Raw genomic sequence first — 27,367 nt, forward strand, 5'->3', positions numbered from 1 at the left:
AAAGGACACATTTTCATTCCAGTTTAATTGGTAAATAAATGCAGAGCTCAACAGTACTCACAATAAAGTGCAATTCAAACCATCATTCCAATTTTAATATGCCTCACATTAAAGGGTTCACACCACGACACAAGTGTGTGCCACGGTCCAATTCATCTTGCTTTATTAAAGCGAGGAAATGAGGTGAGGCATCGGTGCTTTGCGCCCCCAGGGCACGTTCAAGACAGATGAACAACAGGGGCAAGCACAATGATAGCACAGCATTAGCACCCCACACACACCGGAGCTCTGTTCACACGCACAAAGCAGCAGAGAATGGCTTTACAAATCCTCAAAAGCAACATTCTGATACTGTCACCATCAGTCTGTCAAACGCACCTCACACATGCAGTCTTGCACGGCTCAAGGAAATCAATACTGTGACTAAGTGCATCTATAAAAGACATAAACACGCCAGCTCATTCAGCCCAGTCACTAGATTCAAGAAGCAGCTGTGAAACTAAGAACTGATAGCATGCTGACTTATTATTATTATTATTATTATTATATAAGTATTTCCCCCATAAATATTTCTTTAGAAAATTATTTTATTATAAATGCAATTTATAATAACAAATATTTACATTTTAAATGAACTATTCCCTTTAAAAGCTCTCTGTGTAAAAAAAGGATTTACAGTACAATGAAAAGGTGGCAAAGAATGTGGTAAAACTTCCCCTATAGTTATAATTTGTTTTGTGTTCATGTTAATCAATGAAACCTGACAGTTTATATCATCTCAGCAGGTTTTGTTATTTAATTTAATTTTAATGAAAGAAAGAAAGAAAGAAATATGATTATTGTATTATTGTCCTATTTATCTGCTGCTGATTTGTTTCCTGTTTTATTTAAAAAAGAATAATAATTAAGTAAAAAGCTTAAAATTAAATGAAAGAAGAGGCTAGTGATAGAAAACGGCATAAAAATCAAAGTAAATGTGTCCTTAATAATTCCACGATAAATTAATGTAAAAAAAAATGCCCCATTAGTTCAGCTGATCTAAAAAAAACTTACTTTAGTTGTAAATTGTAACAACCAGTCTTTGGTCACTGTACGCAAATTTACACCTCCACTTTGTTGATGAATAAACAGTTTTTAACCAGATTTGTATAAGAATATTATTTCAGAGAGATACTTCATTGAGCTACAAAGGATCAATGAGTAAGAAAATGTGTTACAACACTGGCCTTTTCTCTTAATTACTGTATACACAGAAGACTTAATGTTCCAGGCAGTCTGATTAATCCACAGCGCCGCCTGCAGGTCATGATGAAGACACTACAACCATTTTCAAGCTTCAGCGTGTTTAAGTGTCTCAAACTGAGTAAAATATTTTGAAAATATGTTTGATTGTAAAAAATAAAAAAGTCACGGCCTAGTGTTCAAATAGCTTACATGTATGCAGTCACATACAATCTCTCACATGTGGACAATTTGTACATTTTAAAGAACAGTGAGAAATTTGATTAAAACAGAAATGAGAACCTTAAAACCACAAAATCAAATATCCTCAATTGTCTTGCCATCAACTCTACGCAAAACCACCAGCCATGTCAATCACAAGCCACTTTTAAACGCCCATGAAAGGGAAATCCAAATGTGCCCTAATTATAGTCATTTCAAAAGCATCAACAGCCTTCACTGTCCACAGACCTTCAGAAACAGACACCATTCTCCATGACTAGACATCAATTCTCGCTTTTAACAAGCTGAATTAAAGCCATTCTGGCTGAAGACAGCCGTGGGATCAGCTGTCCAGACGGTCAGGTTCAATGATGTGTTCCCATCAAAATCAAGTTTCCTGAGAGTTTACATCAAACGGCTCTCCGACATGTCCCAAAGCGCATTTATTCAACTGCAACACAGTATATTAAACACCTATAAACAATAATCAAAATAAACAATTAAAGCCGTTTTCTGATGCTACTCTCGGGTTAGAACAGACCCGATTTGTTTCCTCTAATTGAGTTCAGAGCAGTCAGTTTGATTAACATTAGTACCTCAGACCGGGGCTTGTCTTGTTATTGCTTGGCTAGACAAGACACGATGGGTTTATGTTCTCTTTAACACATGAAAGCTAGACTGAAACATACACGCACTTATAAGGCTTTAACTTAGTTGCACGTTGATCTTTCACTTTTGTGTGAAATATACATTTTAAAGACCCAAGATGTCAATGTGAAAGTAAACGGGATCTTTAAAAGCATGTTCAAATTGATTTCTTGTCTTGTTACAGTGTGTAGATAATGGTAATTTCATGGGGCTGTTTTCGACAAATCTGAGAAAGAGCTTTGATTGATTTAAGAAAAACCTTCCTGCCACCAGTAAGTTCAGCCTCATCAGAGGTGGCAGGAATGAAAAACTCCAGGCGAACTATGAATCCACCTTTATTCGTCAGAGAAAACAGATCGGTCATTTTTCTCCCAAATGATAAAGACAACAAGATTCAGGATATGACAGAGAGAGAGAAAGTCAATTGCTGAGTGAACACCATACAGGTATCTGTTTGATAAAGTGTAATGTGACACAAGTCTGCAGAACACACAGAGACTCAGACACTGTCTATTAGATTATAGAAAGCTATTTGTTTCTTGTATGTTTACAAGGTTTAGTGGTATGCCCCCCCACTTCCCATTCATAATTCATACTTTATGAGCATGTGAACTACTTTGGCTTAATCTTTTAATTATTCTATACCTGTAGTATTAAATAAAGTGAACAATGATTCACTTCTCATTAGATAAAGTCATGCAACACTAGCAACATATACTGAACAAAGAGCAAAAATCAGGAAATGATGTCATAGAGAGGACCTCTGCCTCTGAAAAGTCATTAATAAGTCAGATAATTTGTCCTTTTCAGGACAAGGTAAGGACAGGTCAGGTTGTGATATAATCTAGTACGACTCCTCTCAAAGTAATGATATTTATGTATAAATAAAGATGTTATGTATGAATGTAAAAAATATATATAATAATAATACTTCATTTATTATTTAACATTTTCTTGAAAATCATTAAAGTAACACTCTCCTGTGGGAAGGACCGTAGAATTTTGTAAATTGTGAGCAGTTCTAAGGAATTCTGCAGAGCTTTCTATAGCCACAGATCCAGTGTGAACCTGGTCATAACTACATATTGGCTTCTTCAGCATGACTCCAACATAATGGACGAATCTTTCTCTTACCCTCATGTTCTTCTATAATAATGATTTAATCCAAAAACCATGTAAATGCTGTATCTGCTTTCTGGGGACATGTATCATCCCTTTATCACTTCTTTCTTTCTGAGTTATGAGTGTTTTTTGTGTATGAAACATTTGCTTGAAAACATATGTACATAGATGTGTGTGTAAGTGCTGGTGTATGAGTGTTATGGGCTTTTCTAATATAGCTCTTATGACAAGAGGGTGTGGATTCTGAATGGCTGCGGTTGGCAAGGTCACCGTGTCAGATTGGGTTCTATAATGCTTCCATGATCATAATAACAAATCCTCAAGGTTACGGAGCGTTGCTCTTGATCATAACGGAGAGCAGGGGTGGAATACATTCAGAGCACCAATATGCCACTCAGATCAGAATTATGCAACAATGAGCACTATACTCCCCCCAAAAATATGTTGTGAATGACATGTGTGGAACCTCTTGGTTCCTCAGGATAGAGTTGGTGACATAGAAAAACTGTTTTTAGGAATCTTGTTGTGAAATTGCATGGGTCCAAAAAAACAAAACAAAAAAACAAAAACAACAACAGCTCAAATGAAACAGCTGACAACTGTTAGCGACAATTTGGGGAAATGTGCTTATTATTACTATGTAGTCTAAGAGAAATTAGAAAAGGTAATGCTTTTACTCCAGTTTACATTTAAGGATGTGTTGTAATAACTACAATTATACATAAGCACAGATAAAATATGACCATAAAAATGAACTTTATTGTTTCCTGTTGAACAATAGAAACCAAACAATTATTATAATTATTGTTATTGTTGTTGTTGCTGTAGTAAGCTAGCCTACAATAGGTTTAAAGATGACATATCATGAAAATTGGACTTTTCCAGGTTTCAAGTGCTACTGTATGATCAGTTCTCCATCTGAGAAAAAAATGTGTCTGATGTCGTTCCCTTGGTGACGTGGCAAAGGGATCTCATTACAATATTACGTCCCTTAATCAGTTAGTTTACACCTAGTCTTGCATAGCCAGACCTTCAGACTGATGGCTGAAGGTCTGGAATCTATGGGAGCTTTTATTGGCCAAGGCCCAGCCATGAGACTGTTTGACAGAGATGTCAAACAACCTATCAGTTTATTTAGTTCAGCATCACATTTCGGGGCGTGGATGTCACGGTTGGTAAACCGTGATCTCGGGGTGTTTGCACTTTGTGGTGAAATCTGTGTGAATCGCGTCTGCACTGATTAGTATGGCAAGCCGTTCAGGAAATAATTCATGTATATTGTGTGAATATGGATTGGTTTACTGGTTGAATGTATGGTTCAATGACAAACACATTGGTTTATGATACATTGGTATAACCAGACATATACTGGTTTAGATACATCGGTCTGATCAAGTGTATATGGGTTTGCTCCTTTATACACTGGTTTGTTCGAGTAAACATTGGGCTCCTCAAATATGCATTGGTTTCCCCAACTATATATTGGTTTAGATACATCGGTTTCCTCAACTATACATCGCTTTCCTCAACTATATATCGGTTTCCTCAACTATTTATTGGTTTTCTCAACTATATATCGGTTTCCTCAACTATATATTGGTTTAGATACATCGGTTTCCTCAACTATACATCGGTTTCCTCAACTATTTATTGGTTTTCTCAACTATATATTGGTTTAGATACATCGGTTTCCTCAACTATATATTGGTTTTCTCAACTATATATCGGTTTCCTCAACTATATATTGGTTTTCTCAACTATTTATTGGTTTTCTCAACTATATATCGGTTTCCTCAACTATATATTGGTTTCCTCAACTATATATTGGTTTCCTCAATTATATATTGGTTTAGATACATCGGTTTCCTCAACTATATATTGGTTTTCTCAACTATATATTGGTTTAGATACATCGGTTTCCTCAACTATATATTGGTTTAGATACATCGGTTTCCTCAACTATATATTGGTTTAGATACATTGGTTTCCTCAACTATATATTGGTTTAGATACATTGGTTTCCTCAACTATTTATTGGTTTCCTCACCTATATATTGGTTTTCTCAACTATTTATTGGTTTTCTCAACTATATATCGGTTTCCTCAACTATATATTGGTTTCCTCAACTATATATTGGTTTTCTCAACTATATATTGGTTTAGATATATCGGTTTCCTCAACTATATATCGGTTTCCTCAACTATTTATTGGTTTCCTCAACTATATATTGGTTTAGATACATTGGTTTCCTCAACTATATATTGGTTTAGATACATTGGCTTCCTCAACTATATATTGGTTTAGATACATTGGCTTCCTCAACTATATATTGGTTTAGATACATTGGTTTCCTCAACTATATATTGGTTTTCTCAACTATATATTGGTTTAGATACATCGGTTTCCTCAACTATATATCGGTTTCCTCAACTATATATCGGTTTCCTCAACTATATATTGGTTTTCTCAACTATATATTGGTTTTCTCAACTATATATTGGTTTAGATAGATTGGTTAGCACTGTTAACTGTGTGCTAATTTGATCAAATTTTTCTTTTTATTTTAAATGTTGTAGATTTCAGTAGCAAATAGGCCTGGTTAGAAGATAGACATATAATAAAAGATGAAATTATGTATTTATGATCCTCAAGACGTCTTGATAAAACTTATGTTTCTGAAGACTCCAAAGTGGGCAAGATGATACTATAAACAATTATTTGCAATCCATCAAAATATGCCCGAACTTCATCTGAACTAATTTTCCACAACCTTTAACCATTTCTAAATAGATAAGGAAGTTAGTTTGATTCTGTGATCATGTGATCTGATCATGTGACCAGAAATTTCACACATCAATTCTGAAAATATCCAAACTTGTGTGTTTGAACAAACCAATATATAGTGGAGAATACCAATATATAGTTGAGAAAAACAATATATAGTTGAGGAAACCGATGTATCTAAACCAATATATAGTTGAGAAAACCAATATATAGTTGAGGAAACCGATGTATCTAAACCAATATATAATTGAGGAAACCAATATATAGTTGAGAAAACCAATATATAGTTGAGGAAACCAATATATAGTTGAGGAAACCAATAAATAGTTGAGGAAACCAATGTATCTAAACCAATATATAGTTGAGGAAACCGATGTATCTAAACCAATATATAGTTGAGGAAACCAATGTATCTAAACCAATATATAGTTGAGGAAACCGATGTATCTAAACCAATATATAGTTGAGAAAACCAATATATAGTTGAGGAAACCGATGTATCTAAACCAATATATAATTGAGGAAACCAATATATAGTTGAGGAAACCAATATATAGTTGAGGAAACCGATATATAGTTGAGAAAACCAATAAATAGTTGAGAAAACCAATATATAGTTGAGGAAACCAATAAATAGTTGAGGAAACCAATGTATCTAAACCAATATATAGTTGAGGAAACCAATGTATCTAAACCAATATATAGTTGAGGAAACCGATGTATCTAAACCAATATATAGTTGAGGAAACCGATGTATCTAAAACAATATATAGTTGAGAAAACCAATATATAGTTGAGGAAACCGATGTATCTAAACCAATATATAATTGAGGAAACCAATATATAGTTGAGGAAACCAATATATAGTTGAGGAAACCGATATATAGTTGAGTAAACCAATAAATAGTTTAGAAAACCAATATATAGTTGAGGAAACCGATATATAGTTGAGAAAACCAATATATAGTTGAGGAAACCGATGTATCTAAACCAATATATAGTTGAGAAAACCAATAAATAGTTGAGGAAACCGATGTATAGTTGAGGAAACCGATGTATCTAAACCAATATATAGTTGAGGAAACCGATATATAGTTGAGAAAACCAATAAATAGTTGAGGAAACCGATATATAGTTGAGGAAACCGATGTATAGTTGAGGAATCCGATGTATCTAAACCAATATATAGTTGGGGAAACCAATGCATATTTGAGGAGCCCAATGTTTACTCGAACAAACCAGTGTATAAAGGAGCAAACCCATATACACTTGATCAGACCGATGTATCTAAACCAGTATATGTCTGGTTATACCAATGTATCATAAACCAATGTGTTTGTCATTGAACCATACATTCAACCAGTAAACCAATCCATATTCACACAATATACATGAATTATTTCCTGAACGGCTTGCCATAGATTAGCTTGTGGGCATCTCCGTTTATTGTCATCTGCAACAGCTGCCACTCATTACTCATCCACTATATATTGGCTTGTCTCACGTCTTGTGTTTGTGAGATTGTTGTTACATGTTTGATGTGGTTACCCTGTTCGTCTGGCTTTAGTGTTGTATGCGTTGGATGTCTGTGTTTTCCCCAGAACCTCATCCACTCTCTGCACGTTCACTCAGCCACGGACACTTACCTTCAGCTCCATTCCCCGCAGTTCCTGTGCCATCCTCTCCTGCTGCCTACTCGCCGTCATCATCCGGACTACTCACCTTCTCTCCGCCATCATCCGGATTCTTCACCTCCTCACCACCACCACGGAGTGTCGTCTTCTCAATAATGTATTTTGTATATGTATTTTTTTTGTTTGTGTATTTATACTCATCTCATCACATTAAAACTGTTAACTCGCATCTGCTTCCAGACTTTCCTTAATCCACCATCACATAACGATCTCACCAACATGGAAGCAGCGAGCACCAACAGCCTCATGGTTTTTATGCATCACAGTGGCCAACGCATGGATCAGCAGAAGAAGAGCATCTCTAACACCAGACGCGCTATCCGAGCGCTGGTGGCACAGGTGTCCGAGGTCACCCATCGGATCCATCTGCTCAAATCTCCCACTGCGCCCATCGCACCGCCTGCGCCGTCTGTCCCCCGGGAGATTCCCCAGGACCACTTCCGGCCAGAGACGCGACTTCCGGCGCCGTAGAACTATGCGGGTGAGCCAGCGTTTTGCAGAACTTTCCTAACCAAGTGTTCAATGCATTTCGCCCTACTGCCCTACAGAGTCTAAAGTAGCGTTTACGCTCACATTATTGTCTGGCAAGGCTGCCTTATGGGGGATGGCAGTGTGGGAAAACCAACACCCGTGTTGTGCCTCGTTCCACGCCCTCTCTGAGGAAATGAGGAGAGTCTTTGACGGGGCCGCGACCGGCAGGGAAGCCGTTCATCGACTCTCGGAACTCCGTCAAGGTTCTTCCTCAGTAACGGACTACTCCATCGAGTTCCGCACCCTGGCCAGTGGAATAGTGGGTGGGATAGATTCCTGCATTAGTTATCCGACCGTGTTCAGCAAGAGATCTACCTCCTCAAGCTGCCCCCCACTCTCAATGGACTCATTGAACTGGCTTTACGAGTTGATGCACGGATTAATTGCCAACCCAGTCCTTCAAGATCTCTCCTGTTAGGGGGCGCTTGAGTCGAGAGAACACAGTCGGTTCTGTCGACGACCATGAGCCCATGCAGGTGGGTAGAGCTCGGCTGTCCCGGAGGGAGAGGGAACGGCGGAGGTCCCAAGGACTGTGTTTGTACTGTGGAGGCTCTGATCATAACATCGACTCAAGCCCGGTTAAAAGAGCCAGCCCGGTAGTAAACTTGAGGCTACTATCGGGTGGGATCTCCGCTGAGAAGTCCTCATCTACATCAACGACCCTTCTTCCGGTGAAACTGCGGTGGAAGAATCAACATCACGAATGTCACACTTTTCTGGACTCTGGAGTCGAAGGTAATTTCATTGATTCTTCACTTGCACATCACTTGAACATTCCTGTCCTCCCTGTGTCTCTCCCCATCCATGTCACCGCACTCAACGGCCAGGAACTGCCTCACGTCACCCACCATACTGAACACATCACTCTGCTCACATCTGGTAACCTTCAAGAAACCATAGACTTTATCCTCATGGACTCCCATAAGAATATATGCCTAATATATTACATGATATTTTCCAATATACTGCAATATATTTTTGTTTCATAAGGGTGTGATTTCCCAGATTCCCCTGCTGGAGCTTCTGACCAGGGCAAGGCTGTTTGGTCATGAAGTTACAGGGCAGTGGTGTAATTGAGATGAAGAACACCTGGACTTGAATTGCTTACTCACCTTGTTCAACAGGCCCTCTGTGTAAGTAGCACTTCCTACCTTATCACTCTCATTGTGGGACTGAGCTGCTAGCATAAACCGCTCTGTCATACAGACATTAGTTGACCTTTTAAAGTATTTATAAAGGCGTTACCAGTCTGCTCTCAACCCCAGGTAACTCCTTGTATGAGCAATGCTTATCTGAAGTGCCTGAGTAGTTAGGCCTCTCTCATCTGCACCACTGGCCTGATTCCTAGACAGTTTTGGTGAGACCATTTTGAACTGTTTGATAAACTGCTTTTAAATGCAAAGCATGTAAATTGCTCACTACTCCCAGATATCTCTAACATGGAACTGCTGAACAATTTTCACTGTTTAGGGGACTCGTATTACATTTGTGGGAAACTGCATTATCTAAACTGTATGTAGTTGAAAGTTGAAGAATTCAGGTTGAAGCTGAATTAAACTCATGCTGTGTAGCTCTGCGATGGAGATTTTTTAACACTAGAATATGTTGAAATCAATCACTCTTGATTTGCTGCATTAAAAAGTCAGACTAATTAACAAATGAGTAGCAAATGATAAAGAATCACATGTTATTGGGCTAATTAGCATTACATTAATTGCTGTATTTATGTACCCTCCTGGCTAATTGTTTTTTTTCTCCTTTTCCATAATTATTGCAGGAAGGAAGTGATTGTGGTTTATCTTCAGCCTACTGAGGGCTCGTGAAGCTTAGAGGAAGTATTCACATGAGGATAGTACTGCCACAACATCTACAGTGTCCATCATCAACTGTAAGGCAAAAACATACACACTGCTGTGCATAAGCAAAGCAGCAGGTTTAGACCCTAAACCACTTGTATTCAAAGATAAATTCTACCACTAGATCATCAGGTCATGACTAGTCACTGGTAGTGAGGAACAAGGTATTTTGTCTGAGCAAGTACTGTAAGTAGTGTAATTGCTGACATAAACTCAAAATTTACCACCAAAACTCAAAATATAAATCATTATTGCTGGCTTACCATTGTGATATAAAGTGCAGCAACACCACAGAACACTGATTTTTGTGCTTGTGGAATTGTGTAATTTTGTTCATTGTTACCCAAAAATCTTCCACAGTCCACCATAAATAACTGCCATACAAATGAGAATTTGGCCATTGTGAATTATTACAAAATGTATTTATCTATTTGATTAAGCAACAACAGTAAAACAGCAATATCGTTACAATTGTAATATATTTTAAAAAGTAATTTATTCCTGTGTGGCCAAAACTGCATTTTTACATGCCATCCATCCATCCATCCATCCATCTATATAACTGAGAAAGCTATTGAGTTCTGTCAGATGATCTTCTGCTTGATCTTTTTTCGTTGTATATTAAAAAAAAGCCATTACAAAACAGTACACTATCCCACTATCTCAGTAGCTTCCCAATGAGTAAACTCTGCACTCATCACTGGGATATAGTCAAATGTGACAGCTTAAGAGAGGCGATCCTATGGGTCAGTTTCCCAGTTATCTCCTGTCATCTGGCCTTTTAGGAAGCTCACTTTAACAGTCTCTATTAAATCAGGGACAACTTCTTAATGGCTCTGTCTCACCCCTTCAGCCTCTAGGCCAAACCTAGGGTTGCTAAAGTTTAAAGGCACGGGCAGGCTGCATCACTATAAACAGTAACTCAGAGGTCACCGCTTGCTGCAGGAAAGGCAGCCCTGCATAAGAAAGCCTAGGACCCCTGAGCCACAGGACAGGGAAGTAAATAGTAATTACAAAACAATGGTTAAAAGGCTCCTTGAAACGAGGGAGTTGCTGTACTTTATTTTACAGCAACGGCCACAGGGCGAGAAAGGTCTGCGCTCAGGTCTCAGTGAGACAAAAAAATGCATCTGACTAATCCAATCTGAATAATGTTTAATTATTAGCGCTCCTGAGGGAGAGAAATGTGTAGGGGAAATGACCTATGAGAATAATACACAGTCAAATGAGGCATTTAATTAAAAACAGTATGAAGAGCACTGCAGGAAAAGATGACTTCAAATCATCTTTTTATTTTCAGTAATTAGGTGTGCAAATATAAGCCAGTGCATTTGGGCATATGAATATCAACATATTTCATTTAAATTAGGAAGTCAAGAAAAAAAAACACATACAGTAATCCTCTTAACATGTCACCCGGCTTTAGGGCTCTTTTTGTTCTTTGGGTTAGAAGATAAACACACACACACACACACACCAACACATTCCTGTTTAATTCAATTAGATGTGAGCTGAAGCTACAAAGAGCACATTGAGGGGACTGTATTTGTCATGCCCTATAAACCTTGTGAGACGGAGGAGGGGATCCCGTAGGATCAAAGTTGAAGAGTGTTACAGATAAATCAAGGTAAACCAACAAACACACACACACACACACACACACACATGACCTGGGATTAGTAGTGAGGGAGTTGATTATGTTGCAAACAAGAGGTAGGAGACACATTACTGAGAATGAAGGAATTTAAAACGAGGATCTGTTCCCATGGGAAGAGGAGTCTAAAGGAGGAAGGGAAGTGGGTCAGCTGCTTGGGAGAACAGGCCATCTCTTAAGTGTTGAAGACTAAATACTCTGAGACCTGGGCAGAGACGCTGTGGCAGACAGTATGGCTGAAGATTACATGGGCCAATAAACTCTGTGATACTGAGTTTTTATATGATGTCATATGATCCTATGGTATTATATAGCTTGTGTTTTGCTCTCTCAGTGTTTTTACAAATGAGGATAAAGTGGACCCATTTCATTATTGAAGGCTATTTCTAGATACTTTATAACTACTGATAAAAAATAAATACATTTGTCATCAATTACTCACACTCATGTCATTCCAAACCCATATGACATTCTCTTTTCTGTGTAACAAAAGAAGAAAGTCAGCTGCATAGGTATGGCATGATGTTGTTACATTTTGGGATGAATTTTTAGCCATACTTTAAAATGAATGAATTCAGGACAATTCTCAGTGTATTGAAACAGCACAGATGCACAAAGTTTGAGAATTCAGATGCAGTATTTATTAAAGGAGTAATCCACAATCAAAGTCCAAAACTGGTGAAGGTCATAACATGGGCAATCAATCCAAACAATGGCAACAGGGAAAAAAAACAAACAAAGGCAAAAGTTCATCCAGAGACAGGCAGGGAAACAAAAACAGGGACCCAGACAAGGTAGAACCAGGAAACGAGGTTTAGGAATGCAGTACTGTCACATACAAGACGTAGCAATGAATGACAAATATGAACCAGTCTTATACAGGGTGAGCAGACATGGTTAATGAGACACTAGTCCCAGCCTCAGACGTCACACCCACAAACTGTTGGCTAAATGTCTGATGTATACGGCACTCAAAAGTGGAAAAACTTCAGGAGTGTAGAAGTTGTTATCAGATTGGTAGAATTGGTGAAAAACTATGATGATGAGCGCTTATCAAGATCAACTAAATGCTAGATTTTCAAAAGTATGTGAAATATTTAAAGTTTGCGGCATACTTTCCAGACCTCCAAACCTAAGACACAGGTGCAAACAATGAGTGCTACTGAGTCCGGGCAAAGGATTATGGAAAATGAAGACCAAATAACAGAGGTATGGAGTGGAGTTCCCTCTGGTGATTATCAAGGGCACTCCAGTTGATGATCGTGACACTCCATAATTTTTTAAAAAGTAATATTAATTTTATAATATGGTAATATTTTACATGGCAACGTTAATGTGTTACTGCCAATACATCCTCTGAGCATGCAAGAAATATTGCTGTGGCACATATAACATATGAAATAACTACCATGTATAACATACACAAAATCACCCCTTAGCAGATCTATACAGGTGGAGCTGGGGAAGGTGAAGGGTTTCTGAAACGCACTGCGACTGCTACAGCAAACACTAGCCAAGTATTTGGATTTTAAGAATCATGCTCATTGGCTGCTGATGTGAAAAGAAACCAATCAGCTGCACCATGTGCAAAAGTTAAAGTGGCATCTTATTTCACAAATAAATTAAGGTATAGTCCACCCAAAAATTTAAATGTTGTCATAATTTACTCTCTCTCTTCATTCTAAACCTGACTTACTTTCTTCTGTGTGTTTGAAGGAAAGTTTCTGTTCCCACTGACTTTGGACAAAAATACAATGGAAGTCAATGAGAACGGAAACTGTTTGGTTACTTACATTATTCAAAATATCTTCTTTGGTGTTCAGCAAAAGAAAGAAATACACATAGGTTTGGTATGACATGAGGATGAGTAAATGATGATTTTTCATTGTTGGACTATCCCTTTAACAATTTCCTTATCACTTTGAACTAACCTGCACCCTTTTGACAACTATGTAGTTTGATAAACACAAAATGTCCAAATACTTTTTGTTTTAATAATTAATTAATGTAATTAACCAATTAATTAACTAAGACAATTAATTAACAGTATTTAATTAAATAAATTGAATATCAATATAAACTGTTTATCTATTATTTTATCAGTTAAAATCTATAAAATGATCAAATATTTTATCAATTCTATTTTTATAAACCTACTTTTCTGAAAAAAAAAACGTCATGAAAGATGTACTGTACCTTTGTGACATTTTTACATTATTATATTTTAAAGTCTGACTTTCAGATTCCAGTGTTTTAAGAACCAAAGTCAAAATAGCAAAAAAAAAAAAGAAGAAAAAAAAAATAGAAAAACACCCCACAAAATGTACTGATTGAGCAACAAAGGAAAGGATTAAACTTACTGGTAGATACACAGTAAGTAGGCTCTCCTTTGAGAGATGTGCAAATGCCCTCTGCTGGCCACGAGAGAAACTGTGGCTGTGTTGGAATTTAGGCTCTGACTGGATGATCATGACCTGTTACCTGTGTTCTGGTCGTTTAAAAGTTTAGAGTGTTCAGTTAAAAATTTGCATTTCACACTTTTTAGTCTTCCTTTCCTTTCTTTTGTGATTTTCCTCCTTTTGTTGTCCCTTTCTTGTGATCTCCCTCCTCCTCACTGGCCTTGGCTGCCAAGTTGTCCAGCTGAACCATGCCTATCAGTACAGAATATACAAACATAATGTACACTCACTACTTGGGTTCACCTGAAGTATGTGTGTATATATATGTGTGTAACATTAGACAGCTCAAATCCAGCTTAGGGCCCAGCTGAGCACCACCTGCTTGGAGCAGCTCCTTTTGCAGAGCTAAACATAAAATTAGTTATGTCAGTAACTTGAAATGTGAAAGCAGTCTCAGAATAAAATGTAAATTAAACACACACAGATGTTTACTTACTAAATCTTGAAGCACTATCTGGCCCAGGGATCAAAATGATTTCCTTGTAAACTTTGTGGAAAGTTTTTATGTCTGCATCAAAAGATCTGCGAGTCGGCCCCACCAATAACACACGGTCCTCTGGTTTAATAGATTTCAGCACCTTTGGCAGGATTTTCTTTAGTCTTTTGGCTTCCATCTAGAAATTTACAGAATTAAGAAACCGCTGAACTGAAGAAAACAAGTTATACAGGGATGTTTTTTTAGTCCAAAACCTTGAAATGTTTAAGCATTTTAGCACTTCTGGTTCTAGATTTGTTTTGTTTTTTTTAATGGGGTTTTTGGTTAAATGCCTGAAATAAAGCCTGTGGTCAACACAAGCTCAGTATGTTTTCACATATTATTCCACAACAGAAAAATCAGTACCACCTTGTGATAAGTGAAAAAGCGACTGCGAGTCGCAAGCGGCTAAATGGAACTACAGAAGCTATCTGGGACCTGTAGTGAAAAAATCCTATTGGGTTTTTGTTGACTGTATCGGGTAATGCTAATTTCCAGGTTGGCCTACAAAAATATATCATCACTGCAGCACTCTATTAATGTTAGCACAGTGTATCTTCATTTTTAACCACAAGAGGTCAGCAGAGGCCATCTCGTCACATTGACAACAGCTTTAAAAATTAAGTTTGAATGACTATGAATGAAGGGCTAAACAAATGAAGAATAACACAGCCGATGGTCTGGTATTAGACTTGTATGCAGGGATGGTTTCAAAGTTATGTGTTTCTTTAGTTAGTGTTCTTATGACTGTGAATGTAAGCTGACATATTTTCCTCCTGCCGGTAGAGGAACCTCTTTGTCCAGCTTTGGAACTTTTTTGTAGAATGTTTTCTCAGCTTTGCCAACCCAAATAACTGAGGGCTGCAGCTGCCAAGCCACCTGCCAAAATACGACAATGTTCCTCCAACGCAGGCCAAACGGTACAACCAAACAAACAATCATCTCAGCGCTCTCACTCACAAACAATCACTTATCAGCCAGAAAAGAAACAACACTGATTGTAATCAGAACTGCCCTCAAAACACACGGTGCCACATGAGTGAAGTGAATGCTTTAATAACATTTGACTGAAAACAATGTGTCCTGTTCACTAATAATTAACAAAGTTTTCTATAAATAAATGATGTTCCCTCTCATTTTTGTTGTTTAAACTTAATTTTTGAGTCAAACTTAATTTCTAATGGGCGAACCATTTGTCCACCTGAGCAGAAACCCTTCTACCATGTTCCAGAACATTTTTTGTGAAGAAATTTCTACAAACAAAACGTTATATTTTAAATATATTTTACATAACTCATTTTTTTTATATTGGTAAGATATAGGCCATACCTTTACCCTCACTCTTTATAACCATTTTATAATTTAAGATAGTTATAAAATAAAATACTTAGAAGTCATGTTATTTTCTGATCAAATCATAAGTGAAGAAAGACACTGTGGCTGAAACTGCAAAATATAGCCTAGAACAGGGGTTCTAGGGTGTCTGCACATAAAATAAAATAAAAATGAATTTAATTGAAATCAAACTTATTTAGTGTGTGTATACATCTAAAAGACTATACACTTAGATATAATCAGTAAATAATAATATTTTAGCCTTTTTTATATATTTTATATTAATGTTATATACATAATTTTTTTGGTATTCTGCATGCATAAAATCTTGATACAATGCATTGTATACATAGTATATTCTGTAGTAAGAGTTAGTATAGTATAATAGTATGTTTCTGCCTCAGTCTTGTTTTCTGACAAGTCAAATATGGCCTCTATGGGCCTCTGTATGTTTGGAAAGTATCAAACTACAGTATTATAACACTTTTGATACAGCTATGAACTTTAAACTGTGAGTTTCTCTTTTATGATGGTTTATGATTAATTCCATAGTGAATTAATCAGCACTGCATATTTCCACATACAACTTCTCAGATTCAGTTCCTTAATGAAAATCAATGGATTTGGGGATTGACTCCAGTTGAAACGCTGCACATTCATTTAGCAGTAATTCAAGAAAACACTAGCTCTTTTTCCCACATATCTCTGAGTTAGCCTTCGGGATTTGCGGGTTTGTTTTAGTCTGATTTGTTTTTGGCATCCTCAGCAGCAAGATTAGAAAGGAACAGTATACAAACTTACTTCTGTAAATGCACTTAAGTAAAACCTTTCTCTACTGTTTGTAACTGAGAGCTTTGCATTGGGCAGAATTTAGTGATTCATTACCAAATGACTAAGCAAGCAGAAAGTCATGTTGGCACCTGGTTTTATTCCCAGGATGCATTAGGAGAGGTGCTGAAAGACCACTATCCAACACAATGCTGAGTGCAGAATCTTAGAACCCCCCTGCCACATCCTGTCTTGTTTATCTGCAGTACCAAATGCTCTCAGGAACAGTTCTTCAAGCCTGGTATTTCCCTCTTACGGCTACAATAATCTATCCTGGTGGGGAACTGCACAAGTTTCACAGCGCTTTATTGATATAAACTGTCTATGCTTTGTGATTTCCTAATAAAGCTTTTTTTTTTTACTAAAGGGAAGAGGTAATGTGGGAATACAGTTGTGGCCTCCTAGTTTAAACACAAGTTTATTTATGTACTGTACACTACTAAACACTTCTTGAAATGTTAAACACCAAGTAAACAATGTTTTTTTAAAAGTATGACGTTGACACAGAGAGGAACGTTTTTCCAACTGCATTAATGTTTATGTTTGGATGTCATGCCAGAATAATTCTCATAAACAGAAAAACGTCCCTGAAGTCTCACTCAATTTTAGAATATGAATAGATGATGACAGCAGTCAGTCACATATGTTGATCGATCACCTTTTATGACACATGGAGCTAATAAATCTCATGCAGTTTCAACATTGGAATCTTGGCATTCTACGTTCCTAGGAAGTATTTGGAGAGAGGCTTAGATGGTTTCTCCTCACCCCGAAGACCATGTGCAGGAGGTATTGCAGTCCTGGATATTTGCCAGCTATCGTTGCGGGGGAGAGCTGCACAGGCAATGGACCAGCATCTTCATCCCAACACCTGCCGCCCCTGAAAGCAGCAGAGCCCGGATCAGGAGTCCTCGTTCATGTCACGCACTGCGAGCCTATGGAGACCAGAAGAGGAAGCAGTGAGTGTTCATTATAATATCATGTATCTTTTGTGTTCTAACCCAATGTTCCCATCGTCGATCTTGACCTCCTACACTTTTCTCATTCATTTTACTGACATTATTCTGCATCAATTCTGTATATCAGATTATAACCGTTTGTACACACCAGTGGAATATGAGTAAATGACTAAAAGTCATCTCAAGAGTATTGCCAGATGATTTCCGATATAATATTGCTGTAACAAAGAAGGAAAATCCCCTTTGACTCCAGCTGTTTAGACTCTAATACAACTCAGCCAATCATTCACTTATATCTTAAGAACGGGAGGAACTGCGAACTCTATACTCATTTGATTAGGAAGTCAGATGTTAGCAAAGGTTGATTGCTCTCGCTGCCGGTGCTCAGTAATAGAAGAACAATAGCTGAATGGCTCTCTGGGGCTAAAACACAGGTGGTGTGAGATCCTTCTGATGGATGCCGAGGTAAAAGGGCTCCAACTGGACAGAGCTCAGGATGCAGTGAGCGGGTATGAATGTGAGACCACACAGAAGCACAAACAAATGTCTACCAGTGCACACACAAACATCCGGCCACACACACACACACATTTAGACAAACACATAACAGGTGCTGCGCAATATCAGGTCTCTGTTTTCACCAAGTCCCAAAAGCACTATAAAAGTATACCGGTGGTTCAGATTTGATAACATTATATTTGAGTCATTATTCTCAGAATATCTTGGCATCCACCCATCTCTCCTTGCTGCATTCTTGAGAGTTCATGATAGAAGTAGCAATGTCTGTTTCATACTTTTGAGTTAATGAATAACGTTAATTCACTTATATATATGGGCTCACTGGAAGGGAAATGAATAAAAACTTGTATTTCTGTTCATTCATCATGAGATAAGAAGCAGGCATTGAGAGCATAGAAAGCACTGTAGTGATCCAGGCTCATATTTTGTATGTGAGGGTATCTTATCTTCGCATTTCCAGCTCTCTTTGACATCTGTGTGATAACAAGGAACCTTTGCCCTTTAAAGGATTAGCTCACTCAGAAAGGAAGATTTGCTGAAAATATACTCACCCTTGGGCCATCCACAATGTACTGTAGATTCATTTTTTTTTTCATAAGAATGGATTTGGAGAACTACACCACTTGCTCACCAATGGATCCTATGCAGTAAATGGGTGCCGTCAGAATGGGAGTCCAAACTGATAAAACATTACAATAATCCATAAGTAATAAACACAATCCAGTCCATCAATTAATGTCTTGTGAATTGAAAAGCTGTTATTGTAAGAAACAAATCCATCCAAAAATCCATCAAGTCATTTTTAATTTCAAATCGTTTACTGCTTGTCGCTTTCTTCAGTAAAAAAGTTGCCTCATCTGAATCAGGAGAGAAATATGCACAGGTCATGCACAGTTTATAAGAACTCATATTTTGGCCAGAAGCGATGGTTTATGAAATGAAAATCCCTTAATGATGGATTTGTTTATCAAAACCACGCGGCTTTTCACTCCACAAGAAGTTAATTGATGGACGGGAATCATGTCCATTACTAATGGATTATTGCAGTTTTTGGTGAGTAAATGTGGTAATGCTAAATTTATCAATTTCTATTTATTTTAAATATGTTCAAAATTAAAGAAACAGACTCATCTATATCTTGGATGGCCTGAGGACAAGTACATTTTAAGTTGAATTTCATTTTTGGGTGAACTACTCCATTAAAGACTATAACCAGTAGGGGGCGATATTAACAGAAAATTCACCACACTGTGCCAGCTGTGTGTTGCATGAGTAGAGCAAAGGTTACATCCTAATTCAAAACTATCCTAACTAATATCAGCATTTCATTAAAGATTAAAATTAAAATGTTTAAAATCATAATCAATTGCATGCGTGGTATAATACTTTCTGTGCTTATGTGCATGTTTATTTTTTTATAATTATTTATAATGCTTTACTTGTGACTTTTTTTTAGTTGAAAAATATAAATGAATACAGAGCCATAGCTGCAGCTGTATTTATTCATTATATAAAAGTTAAAGTTTAAAAAAATAATAAACAATAATAATAAGAAGAATAATACTAAGAAGATAATGAATTTACCTATCAAGGCACCGTACCTGAATACTGCTTTACCAGACATAAAGGCTCTATTGTCTCAAATTGATAATTAGGTTGGATCACAGTTGTTTCTGAATGCTGGTTAAGAATTTAAAACAATATTTATAGTCCCAGCCGTATCTCAGGTATGAATACTTGGAATTAATCATTGGACAAAATAACTTTCTAGTGTTACAAATTGTTCCAGTAAAATAATTTTGCATGTGACTTAACGGAGAGTTCAAATTTCTATGCCAATAAGCACCCCCTTGAGGAAGCTCATTTGTGTCTCATAGGAAAAGTTTCATAGGTTATTAACCATCCAGTGCTACACAGTCAAAACCCAGAGAATCAGAGAAGTGCATACTGTTATTGCACATTGTAAGTGTGCAGAATTTGTTGAATGTTTATGCATGAATGAATATGCTTCTGCGTGTGCATTTCCCAAGCACCACAAATTAAACATGATTATTCAAAACAGAATTACACTTCCTAATCTCTCCTGACAGCTCCATTAAAAGTGTTATGGAGGAAGTCCATTTGACTTTGGAATGCCTGTAAAGTTTATCAAGTACAAAATGGATTACAGATAAGCACAATGAGGGATACTGTGAGAAACTTGTGCTTTTTTTACAACCAACATAAAAGTGGTTGTTATAAACATGGTGCTAATGTATTTCACACTGTCCCAATTAACAACTGCCAGCTTTGATATGCTCAAATCAAATTTAATGGTGGGAGTGACTATATTTCTAGGGATGGGTAGGTAATAACACATGAAAGAAAATAAAAGAACACAATAAATTCTAATGGGTAGATCTAACAGGACTCAGTCTCTTCAGTGAGAACACAGAGAAACAAACCTCAGGCCAGGGCAGGACAACTATCAAAAACACATAAAAAAACTAGAATTTATGTTTTGTAAGAAAAGCACACACTAAGTAGGAAGTGAGAAAGTAAAATAATAACGAACCTAATGATGAATCTTTTCTTTCTCTCTTTATTCCACTTTTTAGCAAGCTTAAACAGAACAAATTTCTATTTTACTAAGGCTGGTTTATGTTTATTTGGTGCTGGACAAGGTGAATTTTCATTTCATGCAGATTTTGGAAAATGATTAATTTGCTTTTGTTGTATTGGGAGCTAGTTTTTATACTTGCAGTGTAGACACTTTTTTATAATGTGATGAAGGACCTCTGGAGAGACGCACTCTCTTATACCACAGAGATCTTCTACATGTCCCAACTCCTGTGTGTGATTATTTTGCAGTTGCTGACTGAGGTGTCTTGTTTTATCACTGAACTCTGTTTATGTTGTAACCCTTTTCTGCCTAGGGCTACAGATCACTGAGGAAGGGTCTTACTCTCCCTCCAAATTGTTGGTTGTTAAGGTTAAAGCCCACCAGGACAGCGTGTGCATGATTTGCCTTGATCCTTGTACTGATCCCATCGAGCACAGGTTGGGTTAGTAAATGAGAAATGAGTGGTATGATGTGAATGTTGGTGTTGATACTGTGATATGGGACACCAGGCATTGCTATGGCGATGAAGCATTCATTCCAGAGAAAGCTACCAAAGACCATGAGCTGCTTAATCGGGTCAAGTGCAGTTCAGAAGAGCAGACAGAGTGAGTTCTGCTCCTATTCTGACACACATACACGCAACCGAGTGCATGGATCTAATAGAACCACTCCTGAAAAATGTAAGTGAGCCACTATAAAGTTTCCTATAGGTTATTTATTGCAAAAATATTCAAATATTATAGCTTCAAGTTGTTTGCTGGTTCATAATGAATCTGCATCAGTTTTGTCCAATTTTAGAAGAGATACTAAAAAAAATAAAAATAAAAAAAATAACAAAAAGTTTTTACTACAGGCACAAGTTAGAACAGTTTTGCATCACAGTGTTTTCCATTTTTATATTTTAAAGGATTTCTAAAATGTTAAATTAATTAAAAGTAAAAAAAAAATAATAATAATAATAACTTTGATCTTAACAAAAACAACTGAATATTTAAATACAATAAAGCAATACCGAAAATTATATTAAGTTAAACGTTTTACACAGATTAACGTGCAAAACAACTATAAAGAGCAATAGGTATTGCTTTACAATAAAACCTCATTAGTTATCCTTAATTAATGCATAACATTCACAATGAGCAATAGCTACATTTGCTACTGAAGATATTAATCTTTGTTTAAAAAATACAAGTCTTAATTTATAATGTATAATTATTCACGGTATTTATAAGTGCCCACAATAACAATATCAGGCATTTTTTTATTACCGTGATAAATCACATTACCAAATACTGGCACATGTCTAGTGTTGACTAGGCCTATCAGAGCTGGTTACACTCCCACAGGAGCAGGATGCCATACAGTGCGATGAGCTGTCTGACATCAGACAGAGATGGCATGGGCTCAATATTTGCTTGCCGCAATGTTGTGCCAGGTAACTGTATTTGCCTAGAGAGACAAGGAAAAACTGCTGTACTATCAAACATCAGACATCACTGGCTGCTTGCCAGCTCTGCATCACGTCACCATTACAACCCTGATTTCCATGGAATATAAAAAAACTATTTGTTCAAATAGCATAGTAGTCAATGTGTTTTATATACTTTAAATGTCACACCCTGTTCTTGTAAGAAAAGAAACAGAAACCACTGGGCAGTGCACTACATCATAAAACATAATTTACACTTCTATATGACTGATTTTAAGTCTGATTTCAATGTCACATGGATTTTTAAGAAATAGCAACACATGAAAACCACTGAAAGCAGTCTGTTAGTATGTACAATAAATGTTCTCTGAGATTGTACTTTATGTGCTTTATGTGATTGTGCTATACTAATTATTTCCAAGAATTATCAGCAGGAATACTAAAATGTTTAGTAAACAAATGACTTTAGAGGCAGTTTAGAGTCAATAAGTGTGACCACAGCCATTGAACCGGGACAAGAGTCTCTCTTTTAATGTAGCATTACACTGTGCCAGGAAACAGAGGGGAGGGAATGATTCTTAAGGGTGCCTTCAACTTCTTGTGCCAAATGAAGATCTAGTCTTTTCTGGTATCACTGATGGCGTGGACTATAAGATTTGACTGTACAATAATAATAATAATTACATACATAAATACAACTAAGTTACAAAAAATGACAGTGACAGTGACGCTTTTTTAAATCATAATTTTTTTACGGAGTATAATTATAGTTCCCTTTCAGTCGGTCACGTTCTACCTTACTTCAGAAAGAGACTGACGAATGGGGTTTCGCCCCCGAGAGCCCAATCACCTTTGAGTGGTAACAAAAGGAGCCAGTGGTACACAGTGTACCTTGGTCTGCGGGATTTGCATCGCCAACTCCGCCCCGCTGTGGTGGTATATAAGGAAAAGCGCGGGCAATTCGCACTCAAGCTTTCACTTCTGAGCTGAGCACATCGCTTGCTGCTTTCACCAGAGTGTTTACAAGTGAGTCAGCTGGTGTTGGTGTGACAGCGCGATTCAGCGGTACATCTGAGTCTTCCTGCATTCAGCTCCTGAGTTCCCCTGAGCATTTCAAGATCACTGAAAGAGCTTTTTTCTCTCTCTTAAAGAGTAAACGGGTTGAGTTTGCATCTTTTTAAAGATGTCATTCCGCCCGTGTGTTTCTGGGTGCAGTCGATGTGTGGCTCCTTGTGACAGCCACGATCGCTGTGTCACGTGTCTGGGCTTTCAGCACGCTGAGACTGCGTTTGTGGATGACTCATGTTCTTATTGCATGGACAAGAACATCTCAGCGTTAAGATCGAGACTCAATTACCTTGAAAGGTATTGAGTCCCCTCTGCCACACCCCGTTCTTGCTCCTCTTCTCGTAAGAAGGCTACTTCGGCTGGTGGCCAGGGTGATTACCGTGTGGGCTTCCCCGATGAGCCAGCCTCCTCGGGCCACACCCCCCTCACAAATGCCGCAGCCTGTTGAGTTTCCGGATGAGTTTGCTGGACCATCTCAGGTTCCTGACATCTGATTCAGGGCTCGGGAGGAAGACTTAATGTTGATCGCCACATTACAAGGTGGGCTTGAGTCCTCGGGAGGTGAGGATTCGGCTGCGTTGCCTCCCTCAGGAGTGCAATCATTGCCCAAGTCTGATTCCGAGCTGATGGCCATGCTTTCCTGGGCAGCTGAGAGCATCAGGCTTGAGTGGAATCATCCACCCTGTCCCGAGCACTCGAGGCTGGATGACTGGTTCTTGGGGGCTGCTCGAGCTGATCGCCAACACCCCCCGCTGGTTCCTTTCTTTCTGGAGGTGCACCAGTTCACGAAAGGCACCTTTAACTGCCCAAAACCATTCTGGTGCTTCGTCCGCTTTCACTGCCCTCGATGGTGATAGAGCCAGTCCCTCCAGCCGACATGAAGTCCAGCTTTTACAGCCCCTACTTCATAGTACCCAAGAAAACAGGTGGGTTATGGCTGATCCTGGATTTGCGTACCTTGAACCGAGCTCTTCACAGACTTCCATTCAAGATGCTAGACCTTCGTAAAGACATGGGGAGACAGGGCCAACCTGAATGGAAGAACCTTGTACTGAAATGCCTGCCCCTCGAAAGCAAACCATAGAAACGGTCTGTGTTGAGGAAGAATGGAGTCTTCATACCCATACAACGGACAAATCGATTCGAAAATGTGTGCAGAGGATCTCTTTTCTCGGTATGGAAATAGACTCAGTCACCATGTTCGCGCAGTCACTGTTGAATTGCCTGAGACAATTCGAGGGCAAGAGAGCGGTTCCACTGAAACTCTTTCAGAGGCTCCTGGGGCATATGGCATCTGCAGTCCCGAGATGGGCATGGCAAGAGGGCACACTCCGACCCTTCACCCTCGTTTCTACGGGCTGGTGTTTCCCTAGAACCAGTCTCCAGACATGTTGAGGTGTCAACAGATGGACAAGCACTTTCTGGTCCGTACAGACAACACTGCGACCGTAGCTTACATCAACCATCAGGGTTGTATACTCTCCCACCGCATGTTGCAACTCTCTCACCATCTCCTCTTGTGGAATCAGAAGCATCTGAGGTTGCTTTGTGCCATCCCAGGCTCAATCGTGCAGCTGATGAGCTCTCATGGCAGCAGTCTCACCCCTTGGAATGGAGGTTCCACCCCAGTCGGTTCCGCTGATTTGGAAACGCTTCAGAGACGCTCAGGTAGACCTGTTTGTCTCTCCAGAAAATTCCCACTGCAAGTTGTTTTACTCCCTGACCATGGGCACCCTTGGCACGGACGCTCTGGCGCACAGCTGGCCACTGGGCCTGCGCAAGTATGTGTTTCCCCCAGTGAGCCGAGGAATTTTGGGGAACCAGGTCCAGTGGGGCCAAAAAGGCACAACCATGAGGACCAGCTCCTGATCCTCCCTGATCTTGCACAATGTGAGAATCAGGGAGGATCAGGAGCTGGTCCTCATGGTTGCGCCTTTTTGGCCCCACTGGACCTGGTTCCCCAAACTTCCTCGTACTCCTCGCGAAAAGCCCTCCCAGGCAAATTCCTCTGAGGGAAGACCTTCTTTCTCAGAGACGGGGCACCCTCTGGCACCCGCGTCCCAATCTTTGGAACCTACATGTGTAGGTTCTGGACGGGACACGGAAGATTTAGTCAGCTTGCCACCTCAGGTGGTATCTACCATCACTTCAGCTAGAGCCTTGTCTACCAGACACGCCTATACTTTGAAGTGGAACCTCTTTGTCACTTGGTGTTCTTTACGTCGTGAAGACCCCTGGAGAGGCCCGATCGGGTCAGTGCTTTCCTTTATTCAAGAAGGGTTGGCACGAAGGCTGTCTCCTTCCACCCTGAAGGTCTATGTGGCAGCCATTTGGGCTCACCGTGACCCTATTGATGGTAAGTCTCTTGGGAAACATGATCTGATCATCAGGTTCCTGAGAGGGGCCAGGAAGCTCAATCTGCCTCGCCCTCAGCAAGTTCCCTCTTGGGACCTCGCAGTGGTTCTATCAGCACTGCAGAGGGTTCCCTTCGAACTCTTGTTCTCGGCAGAGCTAACATGGCGCATGGCGCCTTGCTAACAGACATCTGTAGAGCTGCAGACTGGGTGACACCTAACACATTTGCAAGATTTTATAATCTCTTTGTGGAGCCTTTGTCCTTCCGGGTACTCACCCATACGGGCCACTAAGGACATGCTCAGTGTCAATCCGCTTGCTGCGCCATTCCACTCCACGGACTGGATGCGTGAGGTATTCCCCTTAGGTGAGTTTCTCAGTTCAGAACCCTGGGTTCCTCCAGCACTGTTGATGTCCAGCACTTGCGTGCATGCCCTATCGGCCAGCCCTGTGTGGGACTAGGTGCCTTCATGTGTTGTGATTCCCCTTTTCTGAGCAATCCCACATGTGTATTCCACAGTAAGTCTCTTTGCAGCATGTGTCTTTCTCTTGGCAAGCAGCTTGCCAGCTCTGTCGTTGAAACTTCCACCCTGTGGGCTGGTACCTTGTGTATCACCACTTCTCGGTTGATACCTGCCTTTGTAAGTCCTCCTGTGACCAGGCAGCCAAGACTTGAGTGTGAGTTGCTTGCACTGCTCCTTATATACCTGCACAGCTGGACAGAGCTTGCGATGCAAATCCTGCAGACCAAGGTACACTGTGTACCATTGGCTCGTTTTGTTAACACTCGAAGATGATTGGGCTCTCAAGACCCCATTCGTCAGTCTCTTTCTGATGTAACGTCTCAGTTCCCTCCTTCAGGGAATGAGGGTTACATACATAACCTAGATGTTCTTCATTGTTCTATAACTAATTAATTTGCAGTGGATGCAGACAAAATGGTAGCATAAGCTTTTGATTGCACAAAGGCTCAGAAAACACAACACAGCATGATTCATTCACTTGTCACCGTCTCTTTTTCAATGACATCCAAAACACATTGACAGGGAAGTATCTGATATGTCCATTTACATGATAGAGGCAAATGCACATATCTGATTCATTCGAGTTATTTCCAGACCTGAAGCTGATCTGAGAATTTTGAAATTTGTGTGCTTTTTTCCTACTTACATATTCGTGGGTCATATCTGCTACATGGAAAAAAATAAATAAAACAACAACAACAACAAAAAAAAAAACCATTGGGATACTAGAAGCATGTTATCTAAATGTGGCCTTTTTTATCTTCTTTTGTATTGCACAAAGTAAAGAAAGTCATACAGATTTGGAATGAGAGGGTAAGTAAATAATGACATACTTTTAATTTTTGAAAAAAACTATCATTTGATTCAATGTGAAATTGACTAAATGAAACCCGTTTCAGGACAGACAGTTACAGAATATCCAAGAATAAAAAGATGTGACTTATCTCAGTAATGATTGTGTTTGGTTTAGTTTTAACAATGTGATCTGAAAACTTGACATGATTATGAAGCCTTCCATTACAAGCTCCTCATATAGAGATTGTATGGTCCTAGAGGGAAGACAAAAAGAGACATAGACAGA

General features: G+C 38.7%; 1 pseudogene; it reads right to left on the minus strand.

The window, feature by feature from the left end:
- Positions 1-14,274: 14,274 nt before the first annotated feature.
- Positions 14,275-27,367, minus strand: part of LOC113051203 (dynein regulatory complex protein 11-like) — a 43,038-nt pseudogene continuing 29,945 nt past the window's right edge.

This window comes from Carassius auratus, chromosome 31, assembly GCF_003368295.1.
Source record: "Carassius auratus strain Wakin chromosome 31, ASM336829v1, whole genome shotgun sequence".
Lineage (NCBI taxonomy): Eukaryota > Metazoa > Chordata > Actinopteri > Cypriniformes > Cyprinidae > Carassius > Carassius auratus.